Raw genomic sequence first — 25413 nt, 5'->3', positions numbered from 1 at the left:
GGTATCGAGATCCAGAGTCAAGGGCACGTCCCAGTGTGAGCTGAGGTGTGCGAAGGACAGTGAGGGGCCGGCCTGCCATGGGCTCTGATTGTGAGCAGAAGCGGCATGGCAGTGCTGGGCAGTAGGTGTGACGTTGGTGGGGGTGAATGGGTAGCACGGCAGAGCGGTGCGCACCAGGTTTTGCCCAGGGACAGGGGTCGCAGCACCCAGCAAGGGCGTCGCGTCGGGCACGAAAGGGGATGAGAAGAGGGAGGGTGAGTGCAAAAGCGGGGGTCGGGTGAAGACAAAAAGGAAAAATATTACTAGTCACCCGCCACCCCAGGGGCTCGAACCCTGGACCACAAGGTTAAGAGCCTTGCGCTCTACCAACTGAGCTAGGACGGCATCTCGGTTCCCGTGCCGGGGCCGGCATTTCGCCTGACCCGCCACCCGTTGACCGCCCCGCTTCCCAATGCCACTTATCGCTGCGCCGCGCACCCTGCACCCCTTCCGCGTCCAAGTTCGCGCGCAACCGCAACTCAAACCTCCAGCCTTCCCCTTGCCCCTGCCCACACGCCGCTCTAAACGCAATCCAACCTCCCTAGCAGCCCCAGCTGCCCCACTGACCGTGTCCCTGCGATCCCACCACCGCTGCCGCTGCCCGCGTGCATCCGGAATGACCTCCTCACTGCGCTCTACACTTAACCGGATCCATCGGTCGGAGCAACCCCGACCAGCCAGCCATCCATCCATCCCGCAACATGCAGCGCTTGCAATGCGCCCTTCACCGATCGCCACCACAGCTGACGCACACCACGCTCTCGAACCCTTCAATTGCCGGGGCGGAGGTGCTCCACGGCCCACGGCTCTCACTTCCTCCCAATGTCCCCGCTCCAGCCTCCCACTGGACAGCCGCCGGTTGCGCGCCTTGCGTTTCCAGTCGCTGCGGGACATTCGTTGACATGCTCGGCTTCCTGCGTGAAAACTGAGCCGCTGCTCACAGGCTCTCGTTCAGATTGAAGGCATCGTGCTGGTCAACGTACTTCGCCTCGAATGACCCTGATCACGCCATGAAGTTCCACTGGCGCAACGGGACATCACACGCCGCCCTCTGCATGAATGGCATGGGCCATGCGCATTTGGTCTCGTCGTGCAGTGCGGCACGCACGGGAGTCAGCCTCGCTGCGGATTCCACCGGATGGTGCTGCGTGAGTACCGAATCGGGTCGCTAACTCCACTATCGCGCGATTCCCTTCGAACCGTCGACTCCCTTCGTACGAGAATACTGTGAGCATCGCAAGAGCTGAACAGAGAGGTGGTTAGAGTGAGAACAGCTGAAAGAGATCTGGGCTAGAAGCAAGCCGAACAATTGGGTCAGGAGTGCATACACAAGTCTAGCAAATGAATAAAGCGTGTTTGGGTCGAAATCGAGACATCGGGTGCCTTTTTCTTTTCCTTTTTCTTGGAGAGGGAGGTGTGTGATCTGAACAGTGGGTGAGCGGTTGTGCGAGGTGATCGAACCAGGGGTTCTATGTTGGGTGCTGAAGTATGAGAAATTAGAAGTAGTACGAGGAGCCAGCGATGAGGTGGAAAGGGCAATTAGAAATTTGGACGTAGAAAGACACCAAAGTGGAGCAAAGCAAACAACAACGACGGAACAAATGTTAAACGGTGGTCAAGGATCACGGAGGATCACGGAGGCCAGAAGAGGTGAGTGTTGGTGATCAATAGATTGATGATTTAAGTTATACATGGTTTATATATAAATCCTTTGAATCTTGCTAAGGCTTTTGTCAAAACATATATAGTTTATTTGGTCATATAAAGTTTTTGGTTGTTGGGTCACATTTCCAATGATTATCAAACTTTTAAAGTCAAATTTGTATTTATTATGTTGTTTTTTATTATTGTAATTTATAATCTTGTTATACAACAAAGTTATGGTTTCTATATCCTAATTTGCATATTTTTACAAATGCATGGGTTGACATAAATGTGAACACTTGAATTTATTGGATTTTACAAGCTAGACATTGATTGAGATAGTTGTATGATTAAATTATAAAGTACTAATATCAATGTTGAAAACAACAATACAACATAAAATAATGAATTGTGAAAGGTTTGGTTTATTGTTTGAATATAATATATCCCTTATTATAGGACAATTTCATAGGTAATAGAAATAGGTGAGTTTTTGTTTTGTTTTGTTTTGTGTTTTGTGTTTTGTGTTTTGTGTTTTTTTTTTTTTTCTTTTTTGTATTAGAAGGTATTTTTAATGGATTTGAGGTGGATGAACCAAGCGATTAAATTAAATTAACTTTAGGTGATTGGTCTTTTAAAGTTGAATGTCTAAGTTGATCGTTATATATTTAATTATGCTAAATGCATTGTTTTGTTAGATCCAAACAATTAAAATTAACCTTATCCAAAAACAACTCTAAGAAGGTTATTTGAAAACGTATTTCCAACCATAGTAGAATTGAGGTCCAATGTTTGAATAATCAAAACCTATCTAGAAACCAACAAGACTTCTTTGTCATCAATTTGGTTGATTTAGATTCAAACCAAGTAGTTGAGCAAGAAGAAGAGGACCTAAAATCTTTTAATTTCTTTGTAGAAATAAACAAAGAAGGAGAAGAGTCAAGACTCAATTCATCTATAATAGGTTATAAAAGGAAGCTTTTTCTAATGCTATTCCTATAGATCCCTTGGTTTAATCAAAGACTCTATTAATTGTGATTTTGAAGGGATTATAAACAATTCTCATGCAACATAATGTTTTCAATTTTAAAGACACTAAAAATGATGATTCATTAGCACATGTAGAAATTTTTGTAGAACCTCTTACTCTACATTTAATAACAAACTTTGGATACTACTTGGTATGGTTTTCAAGTATCTTAAAAGATAGAGCCTATAAATGGTATAAGAACTACTCCTTAAATCTTTAAGAACTAAAACATGCTAATAAGAGCATTATTAGAAAAGTTCGAATCAAAAATAGGGCAAAATAATGTCCTAATGGCTCTTTCTTCTTTGAGACAAGAAAAATGAGAAATAATTTCCACATAAACTAAGCGATTTGAATTAGTAGTCATTAGGTCTCAGTAGAAACTTTCTTCACAAACAATACCTTTGTTCATTTCTTTATCCAAGGATTCAATAATGAAAGTATTAATAGGAAGATCTTAAAGATGCAACCAAAACATCTAAAAGATGCTAAACAAAGATAATAAAGGTGATTAAAGAGATTGATCAACAATAAAAAAGGATGTAAAAGAAGAAAGACCATAAGATCTTTAGTTTCATATTTGTCAATGGCTAAAACATAAGAAGTCCGCAAGGACATTTTCATAGATTGAGTGGCAATTATTTCCAATCTTTGGACTACTATCCTTCACCTTTAGAGATTAGGTTTTCACCTAGCATTTTAAAACTTACTTATCCAAACAACATAAATAGGTAGAAGGAAGAGATTAAAAATGAAGTCTTTCAAAATCAAAAGAAATTTTAATATCAACTTGCACATCAAGTAAAGGTGTTGCAAGAAAAATTAAATCTTGTTGCTCAAAAATCAAAATTTCAACCAAGCTCTACCACCTAAAGAATCAAGTGTACACACTTTAAGATTTTAGTGCACTCAATGCAGCCAATCAAGTCATATTAGCCAATTTTGTTCTATATCTCAAAGGCTTCAACAAAATATTGGAAGGCAATAATCTTATGTTTTCTTTTATAGAAACCAAGTCAATGTGTGGTCCAATTTTCATCTATAAGGCTATGAGTATCCTAATCAAGCTTTTTAAAAACCAAAAAGATAAAGACAAGAAGTATACCATCTTTGTGGCAAGAAACACCCACTTATTAGTTGTTGGATTGAAAATTGAGTTGTGTTTAGAAATTGTGGAAGTAATCACCTCACGGAGGTATATAGGCAATGTGATAAGATAGTTTCTTTAAAACATTTATTAAAATATTTTATCAACAACAAGCTTAGGATAATATCAAAGAGACAAGAAATCCTAGTTTTGACAATGCAATAAAATCCTTCAATTGTTTCTATGATTATAATAATAATCTTCATAACCTACATCTTCTATTGAGTTTAAATACCAAGAAGGAATTTATTCCTTTGAATTTGGAACAAAATCAATATAGCCAATAAAATCATAACCAAAATTGATAAGATGTGAAATATTTAAAAATATCTAATAAAAAATAAAATCCATAATTCACAAAGGATCAACCTTCTTTCTTTTATAAAAATTACATCTTTTATTAAGAAGCTTTTATATAGGAAAATAATAAAATAATATGCTAGTTTTAGTAGTTATGATAAGATCTAGATACACTAGTCTTCTTCTTCCTACTTCAATTGAAAATAAAAGCACTTTTGAAGATTCTTTTTATTTTTAGACTTCAATAAAACCACTAAAGAAGCAATGAAAAATATCAAAGCTTCCAAGGAATTACTTTAAATTTTAGAAGCCATGCCAATTAGGTTACAAAAAAATAAGAGAAGATATATGCACAAGAGAAGTTTCTTCTAAAAAGATTAAAAAGGCTTAGAATTTTGGTTCTTGAATTGAATTCTTCATCACAATTGAAGAGTGAAGATAAAACATTGTCTTATGATTTGTGGAATGATTTGAAGAAGATCAAAGAAGACATAACAATATTTTAGGTGTTGATGGTTTTTCTAACAATAAATAAAAGTCTTGAAACTAGTATTGACATTAAGAGACATTAGAGGTTTAAGGCTTAAATAGTAGCTTATATGAAAAGTATTTAAAGAAGTGACTTGAAGCCAAACTTCATCACATTCTTTGAAAGATGAGCATCTAAGCCCACAACCAAAGAAACGTTTAAAGAAGAAGGTGAAATTTACCAATTTAGAAACTAAAGAAGTAATATATTTGAGTATTATCAATCCTATTCCACTATGATGTATGGATTTTGAATTATACAATTGGAAAGATGACAAAGAGTTCATTTAATAGTTGAAAAATCATTTTAGGTCAAGTCTAGATGAAGTTATGACCATTAATTTTATAGAGGATTTTGCCACTTAGTAATACAATGAATGGAAGGTGGATTTAGCAACTTTAGTAGAAGACATCAATTACAAAGATGTTTATAGGGTGAATGTTGATGGCACTCAAATCCATGACTTAGAGGATATAATAAAAGAAAATGATCTTAATCCATCCTTAAACTTCAAATAAACCTCTAATAGATTCATAGCATTGTATAATATAAAGACTTGCTTCAAAATACATTAGGCACTTAGGTGTGGAAGACAAATTGGAAATTGCAACAATAAGTTTCTAAAAATTTTAACAAAATACTAAATAAATCTCAATTAAAGCTTAAGAATTCTTATCAAATCTAAATCAAATCTAATTGAGATCTTAAAAATTATAAAAGAACATAAAGAAATCTTAAATATATATTTTTTAAAATCTTTAAAAATTTTAAATATATAGAAATTATAAATAAATTCTAAATAAATATTAATTAAATCCTAATCAAATCCTAAATCTTAAATCAAATCTTAATAAAATTTTAAACCTTAAATCAAATCCTTAAAAATTCTTAATGAAATCTTGATTAAATTATAAATCCTAAAAAAAACTTTAATCAAATATTAATAAAATCTTAAATCCTAAATCAAATCTTAATATAATCCTAAATCTTAAATAAACTCTTAATCAATCCTAGAGCTAGTTGAAATCTCAGTAATTAATTTAATCATATATTTTGACTCAAAATTTGTCTAATTGACAATTATTATGTTAAAAACAAGTACAAAAAGTTTTAAAAGATCAAACTTAATAAATAAAAGATAAATCCCAAAGTCAACTTGGATATTGATTAGCCTCTTTTTCAACCTTGATGACAATATCCTAGCCTCAATACCTCTTAAATTTCCTTTTTTAATGACTTTAAAACTTTTTATTGTTATTGAAAATTAAGTCTATTAATATTTTGCAAAATTTTTATTTCAATTAAGCAGCACATTGTTATAAATCTCAGAAACCCTCACTAATCTTTTAAACTCTAATTTCTAAGATCCTAATATATTTAACTTTTGATAACCTTTAAATAAAACTTTAAATCAGATTCAAACTTATAATACAAATTTAATACAATAAAAATCATTCAATTACAAAATTTTAAGCATAGATCATCTACCGATTTCAAAATATTTTTTTAAAGTATAAAAGTTTTGTATTTCTCAAAAATCCAAAGTCATTGCAAAAGAATGTTAACTTTGAAAAGCCTATAAAAAGTCATTAAAAACTCAAATCACTCAAAAACATAGCTTAAAGAACCTTCTTTTAGTTTTCTTTCAAATCTCACTTTTTAATCAATCTAAAAACTCTAAAATTTCCATAGATGTGTGGTTTTGTACCATGAGTTTTGATTTTGGCTTTGGTTCACAATTAGTCCTCTCTAAATATCAATTCTTCATTACTTCAGAGAATGTTTTCTATGAAGTATTTTTAATTATTTTTAAAAATGCCTATATTAGTTATTTTTCTTATCTATTTGATTTTGTCTTATTTATAGCCATACAAAGTAAATAGAAGTCCATTTTGTAAAAGAGTGATATTGTTATATATCAATTTTACTACCTCCTTGATTATTATTTATGCTTCTTAGATAATTTGCTTCTAATAACCATGTTACAACATAACATCCGCCCTCTTAAACTTGTGTATCCTCTAGCATGTATCAATTCTTTTAATATATTAGTATAAGATGTTCTTCATCTTAGTCAAATTCTTGATCTTTAATTTGGTCCTTGACTTTTATTTTGATATTATTTAATAAATTTCCTTTAACAAAATAAGTACATATACTTCTTTTCTTAACTAATTTAACTTGCTTGCTTGCTATAAATATCTTCAATTTTATTCTATTAAGTTCTTGTTATAAGTATGTACTATTGATATAAACTTCTATAACAATATATGGTCTTATTCAATGTTTAGAAAATATTTGTAATGTATTATGTTGATTATCTAAACTATTATCATTGACTAAAACCCAATCACTTTCTTCAATTGCCTTGTGCCATAGTTGATGTGTTTTATCAAATATTTCTTTATTCTTTTTCCTTTCTTCTTTTAAATTCTCTATTTTTATTTCAATATCTTTAGGTCATCTTTCTAATTGTTGAATGTGTAATCCTAAAAGCTGTATTTTTTTATTAAAATCACCCTTCCAAGGCAACATCCTTTGTGCAAACACTATTTCTTCTATTGGCATTACTGGCTTTTGTCCGTACATTAATTCAAAATGCATACAACCTAATAGTATACTTTAAAATTGTGCATTTAGACATAATACAAATTTTAGTAGTGTAAGTGTAAACGATATGAATCAAAGAAAAAAAATAAAAATAAAAATAAAAATCAATATATTCTTATGTCACTTAAAAAGGGTAGATATATATATATATATATATATATATATATATATATATATATAAAATTAATATAATATTGAAACTAGAAAGGCCACTGCTAAATATAAGAAAATCAAAGAATCTTGAAATAAGACTAAAGACTAAAAAAGCATTGACAAGAATGAAGTGTGAATTATCAAATCAATTCATAGGTTTTTTTAGGACAATAGAATGCAATAGGAGTGTCAATTGGCAATTAATACTTGAAGATGAGTGTAGAATATACTAAATAAAAATAAAATAGAGTTAGTAGATAAAACATAGTTAAATATAAGAATTTGATTAAAAAATTCTAATTTTAGAAGATATCTTAGAAGCATCAAAGTGGCCTCTTTTTAATATTTTAGAAGAATCTAAAAAAATCTTAATTATTCAATATTCTAATATTATACAAAAAAACATTATATACATATAAACATGAATATTATATCAAATATCAAATCATACATAATATATAATATAGTACACTATATAGCTCCAAAATACAATATGATATACAAATCCAAAATAGAATACAATATGAAAAATATATATATAACAGAAAAAAAAAAAAAAAAAAAAAAAAAAAAAAACATACATTGAATGCATTAATTTCCTCAATTGTTCTTGTATTTTTACCATTGCGATCTTCATTTTGATAAGTTCTATTATAATAATACTTAAAACAAAAGAGATATCTAATATTGCTCGAGATAAGTAAAAGACAAAACTTGAGAATAAAAAAAAATACTAAAACCAATATCAATTTTAAAAAAGATAATCCGCAACTTCTAATAAGCTTATGTCTTAACAAGAAAAAAGGATTATTCACTCTTAATCAAGAAAAGATAAAGTTTTGATATTATAAGTATATTCTTTTCAATTTGTAAAGGATAACAACTTGATGAAAGCAAATAAATAAGTGACACTTATTCAAAGAAGTATGACAAAATAGAAATAGAAAAGTAGATATATATTAAAAAAAAAAAAAAATTAGAATGGCTATTGCCAAAAGACAAGGAAATTAGAGACTCTTAAAACTAAAATAGAAGCAAGAAAGGAATTGATAAGAGAGACAAAGACTTTACTCTTGCTTCCATATATACTACCTACTTAAGAAGTACATGGCAATGTTCTTTAGGACCTTCAAAATATAATGATTTTATACAACATGTATTTTAATTTGCAAGGCAAGTTTCCTATATAGGCGCCACAAAGTTGGCTTATTCAGCAAGCTATCGATACATGTCAAATGTGATTTATTTGTTAACTAGGTTTCAAACCTACCAATAAACTACAAATACATCTAAATTCAAAGTAGCATGTATAAAGCTTTAAGGAAGCATATTTAGAAGATATTATCAAATTAATCTATTTTTATATACTTCTATGTATTCATATTACCTAAGTAACAATTACAAAAAGTTATGTTTTTCACAATTTATAAATAAGATAGATAAGATATTATATTTAAAATATTTAAACCTTAATCAAAATCTAGTTTTCAAACATTTTAATTTATTGTATATAAAAACATATAATCCATATAAATAAATTTTTGTATTGATATAACTTAAGAAAATTGATAAAAACTTCTTGAAATCAAAGCTATAAAACATGTATTCTTCAAGGTGATCTTCAAAACTTTTCAATAGTCCTCACATATCAAAAAAGATTTATCTTTGTTATTTATAAATAAAATAAATATATTAATTTAAAAATATTAAACTATATAGTAAATTTATATTTACATTCAAATAAAAATATTCTTTCAGTACATCCAACTTGAAATACAAAACTAAAAGAAACAAAACAAAAAAATAAAAAATAAAAAAATAAAAAACCATAGCTATTTCTACAACCACAATATTTATACTTCAATTTGCGGCAATTCCATGGCTTCAAGTAGCCAAAGCATGACATGCAAAAATAAATTAATTAATTAAAATAACAACCATACCTCAAAAGCAAAACTTTGAAGATTAAAGCATAAATCAGAAAAACAAATAAAGAGCCAAGGTTTGCCGGACTCTTTACAATCATTGGTTCTTCAAAATCTAGAGATTTCATCTTCAAACCTCTAAACTGGCTTTGACAAATAAGGATGATTAAGCTCAACTTCTTGTTTGAATTAATAATAATAATGATAATAATAGTAATAAAAAGAAGAAAAAAAAAATCAATTCCAAACTAAGCATTGCTTTTTAAGAATCCATACCATATATCTTGTATAGAAAGCAAAATAAGATCATTAAAATCAACTATTTGTTCTTCCACAAACTCCATTTTGTTATATTTAAGAAATATTTTATAATCATTATATTTCCTACTACTGCACTAAATATAAATACTACTATAGTATTAGCTTTCACATTTGTCCAATTCCATGAGTCTTCTATACATGTTGGCTAAAGGATGTGTGAATTGTGCTCAAAAGATAGTGCTAAAACATGGTCTTAGTATTATAGCCTCAATAGGAAGTTTTGTCACAAATTAGACTAAAAGCAAGCTTCTTAAATCTTTGGTCAATTAATCCACTTATCAAAAAGATGTTACCAGTTTCTATTAATTGGCAAGCTGAAATGATATCCAACTCTCAAAAAATCTATTGAGTCTCAAAAATTGTACAAGAAATCCTAAAAAGAACCATATTCCTACAATAATCTCTTTTCTCTCTTCATCTAAGATTTATACACTTGTCTAATTTTAAGTTATTTTTTATAGCAATAAGAGTGCATTTTTTTGTTCTGAAATTAAAAATAAAACAATTTGATGATTCATACATGGCCGCCATCTAGAACGACTTAGTAAAAAAAAATCAAAAAGAATTTTATCTATAATATTAATCTATTATAATATAAAACTATCCAAAAAAATTAACATTTATCAAAGATAAGGATAGGTGAATAGCCACTAATGTGAAAAAACAAGATAGGATTTAATCCATAGAAGAATAAGATAGGAAAAAGAAGAGAATTTAGAACTAATATCTAAAATATAAAAATAAAAATTAGAAAAAAAAAAAAAAAAAAAAAAGCATAAAACTAAACCAAAAAGATCGTATCATAAAAATCCTCCTTATATAACAAAGTATATACTTTTCAAGCCTTAAAGACCTACATATCCTTGGATTTTTTATAGTTGGCATTTCTTTTATTAATGCTAGCTCTTTCAATAGGTCTTTGTTTAGCCGGATTTAAATCAAGCTCACTAAAAAGAAGACTTCTCATATGGCCAACTCTTTTACAACCCTTGGATGTAAACTATGACAAACTTTCTAATTAAACAATCTATTTTATCATTATTATTTTACTCTACTAAGTTGTCATAATCAATTTTAATTTGAATTCTTTCCTCCATGTGGATTGTCTTTGATTGTAGAATGAATGAAAGAAAGTAATATAGTTTTGTATACTAGAGCCTTGATTAAAGGTGATGCTATGGAATAGAATGTTTTTTTTCTTGTAGGTGATTAAAATCACATACTACACTCTTGACACCTACTTCTAAAAGTCCTAGTAGGAAAAGCTTCACCATTCAGGGTTTGCAACCATATTGAATTGTTTGAGAAGACTTCTTTTACAATATAAGGATCCAACTATAAGGCATCAAAAGTTTCAAGGAAATGTAGTCACCTAACATCTTGTAGGAATACCAACATCCTAACCCTAAGAGTTCTAATTGTGTGCTTCTTGTCAAAGGCTATTTTACTTCTTCTCTATATAGCCTCTTTGTGTTGTGCATTCTTTCTCTTGGCCTCATTTAAAACTTCAAGACATTCCAAGCAATCCACTAAAGATTGTTTATGTGACAATCTTTTTGGCAAGGCAATTTGAAAAGAAGGGATTTCAAATTCAATAGACAAAATGGCTTTTATGCCATAAATTAAGAAAGAAAAAAGAAAAAAAAGTGGCATGAGTTGTCACCTTAAAAGTGGTCCTCTAGGCCCACAAGGCTACTAGAAGCTTGATATCTCAATTCCTTTTGGAAGTAGTAATGGTCTTTTTAAGGATGTTTACCAAGGTTTGATTGATCCTTTCCATGTGACCATTGGTTTGGGGGTGATAGGAGGTGGCCTTCCCATAGTTGATTTGAAACCTTAAAATCAAGTCTTTTATCACCTCATTTAGAAAATGTTTGCCTCTATCACTAATCAAGATTTTGGAACATCCAAACCTAGTGATAATTTGTTCATAAAAGAATTTGGTTGTTAGAATATCTAACTAAAGTCCATGGTTCTATTTAAACCAGATTTGCTACAAAATTCAAGACTATTAATAACATGCTTTTTAACTATACATCTCATAGGTAATACACCTTAATATATGTTACATTATTGGCCATATCATTAGAAGCACTTGAAATAGAATAGTTGTTGAAGAAACTCCTATGAATTTTATTTTTTGTTTTTTCATGCCAATGTAGTTTCTACTATTTAATTTCCTTTTCTAAAAATTAACTCCTACATTAGTCCCTAATGACCAACTCACATCACTGCCATGCATCCTTCAAACACTCAAGCACTCTGATTTGGAATGGTTGTGCTACCACCGTGCCACTCATATCCGTGCTTCCAAAGGCGGGCCAGGTCCCACGACCTGCGACGGCCCTCATTTTGATTTGGGGCGTCGCAAGCAGGTGACTCTTGAGGGTGGTTACGTTCCAGGCCAACCATGTAAGTGGCGGGGGTATCGAGATCCAGAGTCAAGGGCACGTCCCAGTGTGAGCTGAGGTGTGCGAAGGACAGTGAGGGGCCGGCCTGCCATGGGCTCTGATTGTGAGCAGAAGCGGCATGGCAGTGCTGGGCAGTAGGTGTGACGTTGGTGGGGGTGAATGGGTAGCACGGCAGAGCGGTGCGCACCAGGTTTTGCCCAGGGACAGGGGTCGCAGCACCCAGCAAGGGCGTCGCGTCGGGCACGAAAGGGGGATGAGAAGAGGGAGGGTGAGTGCAAAAGCGGGGGTCGGGTGAAGACAAAAAGGAAAAATATTACTAGTCACCCGCCACCCCAGGGGCTCGAACCCTGGACCACAAGGTTAAGAGCCTTGCGCTCTACCAACTGAGCTAGGACGGCATCTCGGTTCCCGTGCCGGGGCCGGCATTTCGCCTGACCCGCCACCCGTTGACCGCCCCGCTTCCCAATGCCACTTATCGCTGCGCCGCGCACCCTGCACCCCTTCCGCGTCCAAGTTCGCGCGCAACCGCAACTCAAACCTCCAGCCTTCCCCTTGCCCCTGCCCACACGCCGCTCTAAACGCAATCCAACCTCCCTAGCAGCCCCAGCTGCCCCACTGACCGTGTCCCTGCGATCCCACCACCGCTGCCGCTGCCCGCGTGCATCCGGAATGACCTCCTCACTGCGCTCTACACTTAACCGGATCCATCGGTCGGAGCAACCCCCGACCAGCCAGCCATCCATCCATCCCGCAACATGCAGCGCTTGCAATGCGCCCTTCACCGATCGCCACCACAGCTGACGCACACCACGCTCTCGAACCCTTCAATTGCCGGGGCGGAGGTGCTCCACGGCCCACGGCTCTCACTTCCTCCCAATGTCCCCCGCTCCAGCCTCCCACTGGACAGCCGCCGGTTGCGCGCCTTGCGTTTCCAGTCGCTGCGGGACATTCGTTGACATGCTCGGCTTCCTGCGTGAAAACTGAGCCGCTGCTCACAGGCTCTCGTTCAGATTGAAGGCATCGTGCTGGTCAACGTACTTCGCCTCGAATGACCCTGATCACGCCATGAAGTTCCACTGGCGCAACGGGACATCACACGCCGCCCTCTGCATGAATGGCATGGGCCATGCGCATTTGGTCTCGTCGTGCAGTGCGGCACGCACGGGAGTCAGCCTCGCTGCGGATTCCACCGGATGGTGCTGCGTGAGTACCGAATCGGGTCGCTAACTCCACTATCGCGCGATTCCCTTCGAACCGTCGACTCCCTTCGTACGAGAATACTGTGAGCATCGCAAGAGCTGAACAGAGAGGTGGTTAGAGTGAGAACAGCTGAAAGAGATCTGGGCTAGAAGCAAGCCGAACAATTGGGTCAGGAGTGCATACACAAGTCTAGCAAATGAATAAAGCGTGTTTGGGTCGAAATCGAGACATCGGGTGCCTTTTTCTTTTCCTTTTTCTTGGAGAGGGAGGTGTGTGATCTGAACAGTGGGTGAGCGGTTGTGCGAGGTGATCGAACCAGGGGTTCTATGTTGGGTGCTGAAGTATGAGAAATTAGAAGTAGTACGAGGAGCCAGCGATGAGGTGGAAAGGGCAATTAGAAATTTGGACGTAGAAAGACACCAAAGTGGAGCAAAGCAAACAACAACGACGGAACAAATGTTAAACGGTGGTCAAGGATCACGGAGGATCACGGAGGCCAGAAGAGGTGAGTGTTGGTGATCAATAGATTGATGATTTAAGTTATACATGGTTTATATATAAATCCTTTGAATCTTGCTAAGGCTTTTGTCAAAACATATATAGTTTATTTGGTCATATAAAGTTTTTGGTTGTTGGGTCACATTTCCAATGATTATCAAACTTTTAAAGTCAAATTTGTATTTATTATGTTGTTTTTTATTATTGTAATTTATAATCTTGTTATACAACAAAGTTATGGTTTCTATATCCTAATTTGCATATTTTTACAAATGCATGGGTTGACATAAATGTGAACACTTGAATTTATTGGATTTTACAAGCTAGACATTGATTGAGATAGTTGTATGATTAAATTATAAAGTACTAATATCAATGTTGAAAACAACAATACAACATAAAATAATGAATTGTGAAAGGTTTGGTTTATTGTTTGAATATAATATATCCCTTATTATAGGACAATTTCATAGGTAATAGAAATAGGTGAGTTTTTGTTTTGTTTTGTTTTGTTTTGTGTTTTGTGTTTTGTGTTTTGTGTTTTTTTTTTTTTTTTTTTTTTTTTTTTTCTTTTTTGTATTAGAAGGTATTTTTAATGGATTTGAGGTGGATGAACCAAGCGATTAAATTAAATTAACTTTAGGTGATTGGTCTTTTAAAGTTGAATGTCTAAGTTGATCGTTATATATTTAATTATGCTAAATGCATTGTTTTGTTAGATCCAAACAATTAAAATTAACCTTATCCAAAAACAACTCTAAGAAGGTTATTTGAAAACGTATTTCCAACCATAGTAGAATTGAGGTCCAATGTTTGAATAATCAAAACCTATCTAGAAACCAACAAGACTTCTTTGTCATCAATTTGGTTGATTTAGATTCAAACCAAGTAGTTGAGCAAGAAGAAGAGGACCTAAAATCTTTTAATTTCTTTGTAGAAATAAACAAAGAAGGAGAAGAGTCAAGACTCAATTCATCTATAATAGGTTATAAAAGGAAGCTTTTTTCTAATGCTATTCCTATAGATCCCTTGGTTTAATCAAAGACTCTATTAATTGTGATTTTGAAGGGATTATAAACAATTCTCATGCAACATAATGTTTTCAATTTTAAAGACACTAAAAATGATGATTCATTAGCACATGTAGAAATTTTTGTAGAACCTCTTACTCTACATTTAATAACAAACTTTGGATACTACTTGGTATGGTTTTCAAGTATCTTAAAAGATAGAGCCTATAAATGGTATAAGAACTACTCCTTAAATCTTTAAGAACTAAAACATGCTAATAAGAGCATTATTAGAAAAGTTCGAATCAAAAATAGGGCAAAATAATGTCCTAATGGCTCTTTCTTCTTTGAGACAAGAAAAATGAGAAATAATTTCCACATAAACTAAGCGATTTGAATTAGTAGTCATTAGGTCTGTAGAAACTTTCTTCACAAACAATACCTTTGTTCATTTCTTTATCCAAGGATTCAATAATGAAAGTATTAATAGGAAGATCTTAAAGATGCAACCAAAACATCTAAAAGATGCTAAACAAAGATAATAAAGGTGATTAAAGAGATTGATCAACAATAAAAAAGGATGTAAAAGAAGAAAGACCATAAGATCTTTAGTTTCATATTTGTCAATGGCTAAAACATAAGAAGTCCGCAAGGACATTTTCATAGATTGAGTGGCAATTATTTCCAATCTTTGGACTACTATCCTTCACCTTTAGAGATTAGGTTTTCACCTAGCATTTTAAAACTTACTTATCCAAACAACATAAATAGGTAGAAGGAAGAGATTAAAAATGAAGTCTTTCAAAATCAAAAGAAATTTTAATATCAACTTGCACATCAAGTAAAGGTGTTGCAAGAAAAATTAAATCTTGTTGCTCAAAAATCAAAATTTCAACCAAGCTCTACCACCTAAAGAATCAAGTGTACACACTTTAAGATTTTAGTGCACTCAATGCAGCCAATCAAGTCATATTAGCCAATTTTGTTCTATATCTCAAAGGCTTCAACAAAATATTGGAAGGCAATAATCTTATGTTTTCTTTTATAGAAACCAAGTCAATGTGTGGTCCAATTTTCATCTATAAGGCTATGAGTATCCTAATCAAGCTTTTTAAAAACCAAAAAAGATAAAGACAAGAAGTATACCATCTTTGTGGCAAGAAACACCCACTTATTAGTTGTTGGATTGAAAATTGAGTTGTGTTTAGAAATTGTGGAAGTAATCACCTCACGGAGGTATATAGGCAATGTGATAAGATAGTTTCTTTAAAACATTTATTAAAATATTTTATCAACAACAAGCTTAGGATAATATCAAAGAGACAAGAAATCCTAGTTTTGACAATGCAATAAAATCCTTCAATTGTTTCTATGATTATAATAATAATCTTCATAACCTACATCTTCTATTGAGTTTAAATACCAAGAAGGAATTTATTCCTTTGAATTTGGAACAAAATCAATATAGCCAATAAAATCATAACCAAAATTGATAAGATGTGAAATATTTAAAAATATCTAATAAAAAATAAAATCCATAATTCACAAAGGATCAACCTTCTTTCTTTTATAAAAATTACATCTTTTATTAAGAAGCTTTTTATATAGGAAAATAATAAAATAATATGCTAGTTTTAGTAGTTATGATAAGATCTAGATACACTAGTCTTCTTCTTCCTACTTCAATTGAAAATAAAAGCACTTTTGAAGATTCTTTTTATTTTTTAGACTTCAATAAAACCACTAAAGAAGCAATGAAAAATATCAAAGCTTCCAAGGAATTACTTTAAATTTTAGAAGCCATGCCAATTAGGTTACAAAAAAAATAAGAGAAGATATATGCACAAGAGAAGTTTCTTCTAAAAAAGATTAAAAAAGGCTTAGAATTTTGGTTCTTGAATTGAATTCTTCATCACAATTGAAGAGTGAAGATAAAACATTGTCTTATGATTTGTGGAATGATTTGAAGAAGATCAAAGAAGACATAACAATATTTTAGGTGTTGATGGTTTTTCTAACAATAAATAAAAGTCTTGAAACTAGTATTGACATTAAGAGACATTAGAGGTTTAAGGCTTAAATAGTAGCTTATATGAAAAGTATTTAAAGAAGTGACTTGAAGCCAAACTTCATCACATTCTTTGAAAGATGAGCATCTAAGCCCACAACCAAAGAAACGTTTAAAGAAGAAGGTGAAATTTACCAATTTAGAAACTAAAGAAGTAATATATTTGAGTATTATCAATCCTATTCCACTATGATGTATGGATTTTGAATTATACAATTGGAAAGATGACAAAGAGTTCATTTAATAGTTGAAAAATCATTTTAGGTCAAGTCTAGATGAAGTTATGACCATTAATTTTATAGAGGATTTTGCCACTTAGTAATACAATGAATGGAAGGTGGATTTAGCAACTTTAGTAGAAGACATCAATTACAAAGATGTTTATAGGGTGAATGTTGATGGCACTCAAATCCATGACTTAGAGGATATAATAAAAGAAAATGATCTTAATCCATCCTTAAACTTCAAATAAACCTCTAATAGATTCATAGCATTGTATAATATAAAGACTTGCTTCAAAATACATTAGGCACTTAGGTGTGGAAGACAAATTGGAAATTGCAACAATAAGTTTCTAAAAATTTTAACAAAATACTAAATAAATCTCAATTAAAGCTTAAGAATTCTTATCAAATCTAAATCAAATCTAATTGAGATCTTAAAAAATTATAAAAGAACATAAAGAAATCTTAAATATATATTTTTTAAAATCTTTAAAAATTTTAAATATATAGAAATTATAAATAAATTCTAAATAAATATTAATTAAATCCTAATCAAATCCTAAATCTTAAATCAAATCTTAATAAAATTTTAAACCTTAAATCAAATCCTTAAAAATTCTTAATGAAATCTTGATTAAATTATAAATCCTAAAAAAAACTTTAATCAAATATTAATAAAATCTTAAATCCTAAATCAAATCTTAATATAATCCTAAATCTTAAATAAACTCTTAATCAATCCTAGAGCTAGTTGAAATCTCAGTAATTAATTTAATCATATATTTTGACTCAAAATTTGTCTAATTGACAATTATTATGTTAAAAACAAGTACAAAAAGTTTTAAAAAGATCAAACTTAATAAATAAAAGATAAATCCCAAAGTCAACTTGGATATTGATTAGCCTCTTTTTTCAACCTTGATGACAATATCCTAGCCTCAATACCTCTTAAATTTCCTTTTTTAATGACTTTAAAACTTTTTATTGTTATTGAAAATTAAGTCTATTAATATTTTGCAAAATTTTTATTTCAATTAAGCAGCACATTGTTATAAATCTCAGAAACCCTCACTAATCTTTTAAACTCTAATTTCTAAGATCCTAATATATTTAACTTTTGATAACCTTTAAATAAAACTTTAAATCAGATTCAAACTTATAATACAAATTTAATACAATAAAAATCATTCAATTACAAAATTTTAAGCATAGATCATCTACCGATTTCAAAATATTTTTTTAAAGTATAAAAGTTTTGTATTTCTCAAAAATCCAAAGTCATTGCAAAAGAATGTTAACTTTGAAAAGCCTATAAAAAGTCATTAAAAACTCAAATCACTCAAAAACATAGCTTAAAGAACCTTCTTTTAGTTTTCTTTCAAATCTCACTTTTTAATCAATCTAAAAACTCTAAAATTTCCATAGATGTGTGGTTTTGTACCATGAGTTTTGATTTTGGCTTTGGTTCACAATTAGTCCTCTCTAAATATCAATTCTTCATTACTTCAGAGAATGTTTTCTATGAAGTATTTTTAATTATTTTTTAAAAATGCCTATATTAGTTATTTTTCTTATCTATTTGATTTTGTCTTATTTATAGCCATACAAAGTAAATAGAAGTCCATTTTGTAAAAGAGTGATATTGTTATATATCAATTTTACTACCTCCTTGATTATTATTTATGCTTCTTAGATAATTTGCTTCTAATAACCATGTTACAACATAACATCCGCCCTCTTAAACTTGTGTATCCTCTAGCATGTATCAATTCTTTTAATATATTAGTATAAGATGTTCTTCATCTTAGTCAAATTCTTGATCTTTAATTTGGTCCTTGACTTTTATTTTGATATTATTTAATAAATTTCCTTTAACAAAATAAGTACATATACTTCTTTTCTTAACTAATTTAACTTGCTTGCTTGCTATAAATATCTTCAATTTTATTCTATTAAGTTCTTGTTATAAGTATGTACTATTGATATAAACTTCTATAACAATATATGGTCTTATTCAATGTTTAGAAAATATTTGTAATGTATTATGTTGATTATCTAAACTATTATCATTGACTAAAACCCAATCACTTTCTTCAATTGCCTTGTGCCATAGTTGATGTGTTTTATCAAATATTTCTTTATTCTTTTTCCTTTCTTCTTTTAAATTCTCTATTTTTATTTCAATATCTTTAGGTCATCTTTCTAATTGTTGAATGTGTAATCCTAAAAGCTGTATTTTTTTATTAAAATCACCCTTCCAAGGCAACATCCTTTGTGCAAACACTATTTCTTCTATTGGCATTACTGGCTTTTGTCCGTACATTAATTCAAAATGCATACAACCTAATAGTATACTTTAAAATTGTGCATTTAGACATAATACAAATTTTAGTAGTGTAAGTGTAAACGATATGAATCAAAGAAAAAAAATAAAAATAAAAATAAAAATCAATATATTCTTATGTCACTTAAAAAGGGTAGATATATATATATATATATATATATATATATATATTCAAAATTAATATAATATTGAAACTAGAAAGGCCACTGCTAAATATAAGAAAATCAAAGAATCTTGAAATAAGACTAAAGACTAAAAAAGCATTGACAAGAATGAAGTGTGAATTATCAAATCAATTCATAGGTTTTTTTAGGACAATAGAATGCAATAGGAGTGTCAATTGGCAATTAATACTTGAAGATGAGTGTAGAATATACTAAATAAAAATAAAATAGAGTTAGTAGATAAAACATAGTTAAATATAAGAATTTGATTAAAAAATTCTAATTTTAGAAGATATCTTAGAAGCATCAAAGTGGCCTCTTTTTAATATTTTAGAAGAATCTAAAAAAATCTTAATTATTCAATATTCTAATATTATACAAAAAAACATTATATACATATAAACATGAATATTATATCAAATATCAAATCATACATAATATATAATATAGTACACTATATAGCTCCAAAATACAATATGATATACAAATCCAAAATAGAATACAATATGAAAAATATATATATAACAGAAAAAAAAAAAAAAAAAACATACATTGAATGCATTAATTTCCTCAATTGTTCTTGTATTTTTACCATTGCGATCTTCATTTTGATAAGTTCTATTATAATAATACTTAAAACAAAAGAGATATCTAATATTGCTCGAGATAAGTAAAAGACAAAACTTGAGAATAAAAAAAAATACTAAAACCAATATCAATTTTAAAAAAGATAATCCGCAACTTCTAATAAGCTTATGTCTTAACAAGAAAAAAGGATTATTCACTCTTAATCAAGAAAAGATAAAGTTTTGATATTATAAGTATATTCTTTTCAATTTGTAAAGGATAACAACTTGATGAAAGCAAATAAATAAGTGACACTTATTCAAAGAAGTATGACAAAATAGAAATAGAAAAGTAGATATATATTAAAAAAAAAAAAAAATTAGAATGGCTATTGCCAAAAGACAAGGAAATTAGAGACTCTTAAAACTAAAATAGAAGCAAGAAAGGAATTGATAAGAGAGACAAAGACTTTACTCTTGCTTCCATATATACTACCTACTTAAGAAGTACATGGCAATGTTCTTTAGGACCTTCAAAATATAATGATTTTATACAACATGTATTTTAATTTGCAAGGCAAGTTTCCTATATAGGCGCCACAAAGTTGGCTTATTCAGCAAGCTATCGATACATGTCAAATGTGATTTATTTGTTAACTAGGTTTCAAACCTACCAATAAACTACAAATACATCTAAATTCAAAGTAGCATGTATAAAGCTTTAAGGAAGCATATTTAGAAGATATTATCAAATTAATCTATTTTTATATACTTCTATGTATTCATATTACCTAAGTAACAATTACAAAAAGTTTATGTTTTTCACAATTTATAAATAAGATAGATAAGATATTATATTTAAAATATTTAAACCTTAATCAAAATCTAGTTTTCAAACATTTTAATTTATTGTATATAAAAACATATAATCCATATAAATAAATTTTTGTATTGATATAACTTAAGAAAATTGATAAAAACTTCTTGAAATCAAAGCTATAAAACATGTATTCTTCAAGGTGATCTTCAAAACTTTTCAATAGTCCTCACATATCAAAAAAGATTTATCTTTGTTATTTATAAATAAAATAAATATATTAATTTAAAAATATTAAACTATATAGTAAATTTATATTTACATTCAAATAAAAATATTCTTTCAGTACATCCAACTTGAAATACAAAACTAAAAGAAACAAAACAAAAAAATAAAAAATAAAAAAATAAAAAACCATAGCTATTTCTACAACCACAATATTTATACTTCAATTTGCGGCAATTCCATGGCTTCAAGTAGCCAAAGCATGACATGCAAAAATAAATTAATTAATTAAAATAACAACCATACCTCAAAAGCAAAACTTTGAAGATTAAAGCATAAATCAGAAAAACAAATAAAGAGCCAAGGTTTGCCGGACTCTTTACAATCATTGGTTCTTCAAAATCTAGAGATTTCATCTTCAAACCTCTAAACTGGCTTTGACAAATAAGGATGATTAAGCTCAACTTCTTGTTTGAATTAATAATAATAATGATAATAATAGTAATAAAAAGAAGAAAAAAAAAATCAATTCCAAACTAAGCATTGCTTTTTAAGAATCCATACCATATATCTTGTATAGAAAGCAAAATAAGATCATTAAAATCAACTATTTGTTCTTCCACAAACTCCATTTTGTTATATTTAAGAAATATTTTATAATCATTATATTTCCTACTACTGCACTAAATATAAATACTACTATAGTATTAGCTTTCACATTTGTCCAATTCCATGAGTCTTCTATACATGTTGGCTAAAGGATGTGTGAATTGTGCTCAAAAGATAGTGCTAAAACATGGTCTTAGTATTATAGCCTCAATAGGAAGTTTTGTCACAAATTAGACTAAAAGCAAGCTTCTTAAATCTTTGGTCAATTAATCCACTTATCAAAAAGATGTTACCAGTTTCTATTAATTGGCAAGCTGAAATGATATCCAACTCTCAAAAAATCTATTGAGTCTCAAAAATTGTACAAGAAATCCTAAAAAGAACCATATTCCTACAATAATCTCTTTTCTCTCTTCATCTAAGATTTATACACTTGTCTAATTTTAAGTTATTTTTTATAGCAATAAGAGTGCATTTTTTTGTTCTGAAATTAAAAATAAAACAATTTGATGATTCATACATGGCCGCCATCTAGAACGACTTAGTAAAAAAAAATCAAAAAGAATTTTATCTATAATATTAATCTATTATAATATAAAACTATCCAAAAAAATTAACATTTATCAAAGATAAGGATAGGTGAATAGCCACTAATGTGAAAAAACAAGATAGGATTTAATCCATAGAAGAATAAGATAGGAAAAAGAAGAGAATTTAGAACTAATATCTAAAATATAAAAATAAAAATTAGAAAAAAAAAAAAAAAAAAAAAGCATAAAACTAAACCAAAAAGATCGTATCATAAAAATCCTCCTTATATAACAAAGTATATACTTTTCAAGCCTTAAAGACCTACATATCCTTGGATTTTTTATAGTTGGCATTTCTTTTATTAATGCTAGCTCTTTCAATAGGTCTTTGTTTAGCCGGATTTAAATCAAGCTCACTAAAAAGAAGACTTCTCATATGGCCAACTCTTTTACAACCCTTGGATGTAAACTATGACAAACTTTCTAATTAAACAATCTATTTTATCATTATTATTTTACTCTACTAAGTTGTCATAATCAATTTTAATTTGAATTCTTTCCTCCATGTGGATTGTCTTTGATTGTAGAATGAATGAAAGAAAGTAATATAGTTTTGTATACTAGAGCCTTGATTAAAGGTGATGCTATGGAATAGAATGTTTTTTTTCTTGTAGGTGATTAAAATCACATACTACACTCTTGACACCTACTTCTAAAAGTCCTAGTAGGAAAAGCTTCACCATTCAGGGTTTGCAACCATATTGAATTGTTTGAGAAGACTTCTTTTACAATATAAGGATCCAACTATAAGGCATCAAAAGTTTCAAGGAAATGTAGTCACCTAACATCTTGTAGGAATACCAACATCCTAACCCTAAGAGTTCTAATTGTGTGCTTCTTGTCAAAGGCTATTTTACTTCTTCTCTATATAGCCTCTTTGTGTTGTGCATTCTTTCTCTTGGCCTCATTTAAAACTTCAAGACATTCCAAGCAATCCACTAAAGATTGTTTATGTGACAATCTTTTTGGCAAGGCAATTTGAAAAGAAGGGATTTCAAATTCAATAGACAAAATGGCTTTTATGCCATAAATTAAGAAAGAAAAAAGAAAAAAAAGTGGCATGAGTTGTCACCTTAAAAGTGGTCCTCTAGGCCCACAAGGCTACTAGAAGCTTGATATCTCAATTCCTTTTGGAAGTAGTAATGGTCTTTTTAAGGATGTTTACCAAGGTTTGATTGATCCTTTCCATGTGACCATTGGTTTGGGGGTGATAGGAGGTGGCCTTCCCATAGTTGATTTGAAACCTTAAAATCAAGTCTTTTATCACCTCATTTAGAAAATGTTTGCCTCTATCACTAATCAAGATTTTGGAACATCCAAACCTAGTGATAATTTGTTCATAAAAGAATTTGGTTGTTAGAATATCTAACTAAAGTCCATGGTTCTATTTAAACCAGATTTGCTACAAAATTCAAGACTATTAATAACATGCTTTTTAACTATACATCTCATAGGTAATACACCTTAATATATGTTACATTATTGGCCATATCATTAGAAGCACTTGAAATAGAATAGTTGTTGAAGAAACTCCTATGAATTTTATTTTTTGTTTTTTCATGCCAATGTAGTTTCTACTATTTAATTTCCTTTTCTAAAAATTAACTCCTACATTAGTCCCTAATGACCAACTCACATCACTGCCATGCATCCTTCAAACACTCAAGCACTCTGATTTGGAATGGTTGTGCTACCACCGTGCCACTCATATCCGTGCTTCCAAAGGCGGGCCAGGTCCCACGACCTGCGACGGCCCTCATTTTGATTTGGGGCGTCGCAAGCAGGTGACTCTTGAGGGTGGTTACGTTCCAGGCCAACCATGTAAGTGGCGGGGGTATCGAGATCCAGAGTCAAGGGCACGTCCCAGTGTGAGCTGAGGTGTGCGAAGGACAGTGAGGGGCCGGCCTGCCATGGGCTCTGATTGTGAGCAGAAGCGGCATGGCAGTGCTGGGCAGTAGGTGTGACGTTGGTGGGGGTGAATGGGTAGCACGGCAGAGCGGTGCGCACCAGGTTTTGCCCAGGGACAGGGGTCGCAGCACCCAGCAAGGGCGTCGCGTCGGGCACGAAAGGGGGATGAGAAGAGGGAGGGTGAGTGCAAAAGCGGGGGTCGGGTGAAGACAAAAAGGAAAAATATTACTAGTCACCCGCCACCCCAGGGGCTCGAACCCTGGACCACAAGGTTAAGAGCCTTGCGCTCTACCAACTGAGCTAGGACGGCATCTCGGTTCCCGTGCCGGGGCCGGCATTTCGCCTGACCCGCCACCCGTTGACCGCCCCGCTTCCCAATGCCACTTATCGCTGCGCCGCGCACCCTGCACCCCTTCCGCGTCCAAGTTCGCGCGCAACCGCAACTCAAACCTCCAGCCTTCCCCTTGCCCCTGCCCACACGCCGCTCTAAACGCAATCCAACCTCCCTAGCAGCCCCAGCTGCCCCACTGACCGTGTCCCTGCGATCCCACCACCGCTGCCGCTGCCCGCGTGCATCCGGAATGACCTCCTCACTGCGCTCTACACTTAACCGGATCCATCGGTCGGAGCAACCCCCGACCAGCCAGCCATCCATCCATCCCGCAACATGCAGCGCTTGCAATGCGCCCTTCACCGATCGCCACCACAGCTGACGCACACCACGCTCTCGAACCCTTCAATTGCCGGGGCGGAGGTGCTCCACGGCCCACGGCTCTCACTTCCTCCCAATGTCCCCCGCTCCAGCCTCCCACTGGACAGCCGCCGGTTGCGCGCCTTGCGTTTCCAGTCGCTGCGGGACATTCGTTGACATGCTCGGCTTCCTGCGTGAAAACTGAGCCGCTGCTCACAGGCTCTCGTTCAGATTGAAGGCATCGTGCTGGTCAACGTACTTCGCCTCGAATGACCCTGATCACGCCATGAAGTTCCACTGGCGCAACGGGACATCACACGCCGCCCTCTGCATGAATGGCATGGGCCATGCGCATTTGGTCTCGTCGTGCAGTGCGGCACGCACGGGAGT

At 32.4% G+C, this 25413-nt stretch overlaps 3 non-coding genes across 3 annotated transcripts; all 3 read right to left on the bottom strand.

Annotated features, from left to right (window-relative positions):
* Nucleotides 1-311: 311 nt before the first annotated feature.
* TRNAK-CUU (transfer RNA lysine (anticodon CUU)) lies at nucleotides 312-384 on the bottom strand. Its single transcript has one exon. It is a non-coding gene; the product is annotated as a tRNA-Lys (tRNA).
* A 12050-nt stretch (nucleotides 385-12434) lies between these two features.
* TRNAK-CUU (transfer RNA lysine (anticodon CUU)) lies at nucleotides 12435-12507 on the bottom strand. The gene has a single exon. It is a non-coding gene; the product is annotated as a tRNA-Lys (tRNA).
* A 12062-nt stretch (nucleotides 12508-24569) lies between these two features.
* Nucleotides 24570-24642, bottom strand: TRNAK-CUU (transfer RNA lysine (anticodon CUU)). Its single transcript has one exon. It is a non-coding gene; the product is annotated as a tRNA-Lys (tRNA).
* Nucleotides 24643-25413: the final 771 nt, after the last annotated feature.

Source organism: Physcomitrium patens, chromosome 24 (genome assembly GCF_059467195.1).
Source record: "Physcomitrium patens ecotype Gransden chromosome 24, ASM5946719v1, whole genome shotgun sequence".
Taxonomy (NCBI): domain Eukaryota; kingdom Viridiplantae; phylum Streptophyta; class Bryopsida; order Funariales; family Funariaceae; genus Physcomitrium; species Physcomitrium patens.
The sequence above is the reverse complement of the archived record's forward strand: the minus strand, read 5'-3'. Positions and strand labels throughout refer to the sequence as shown.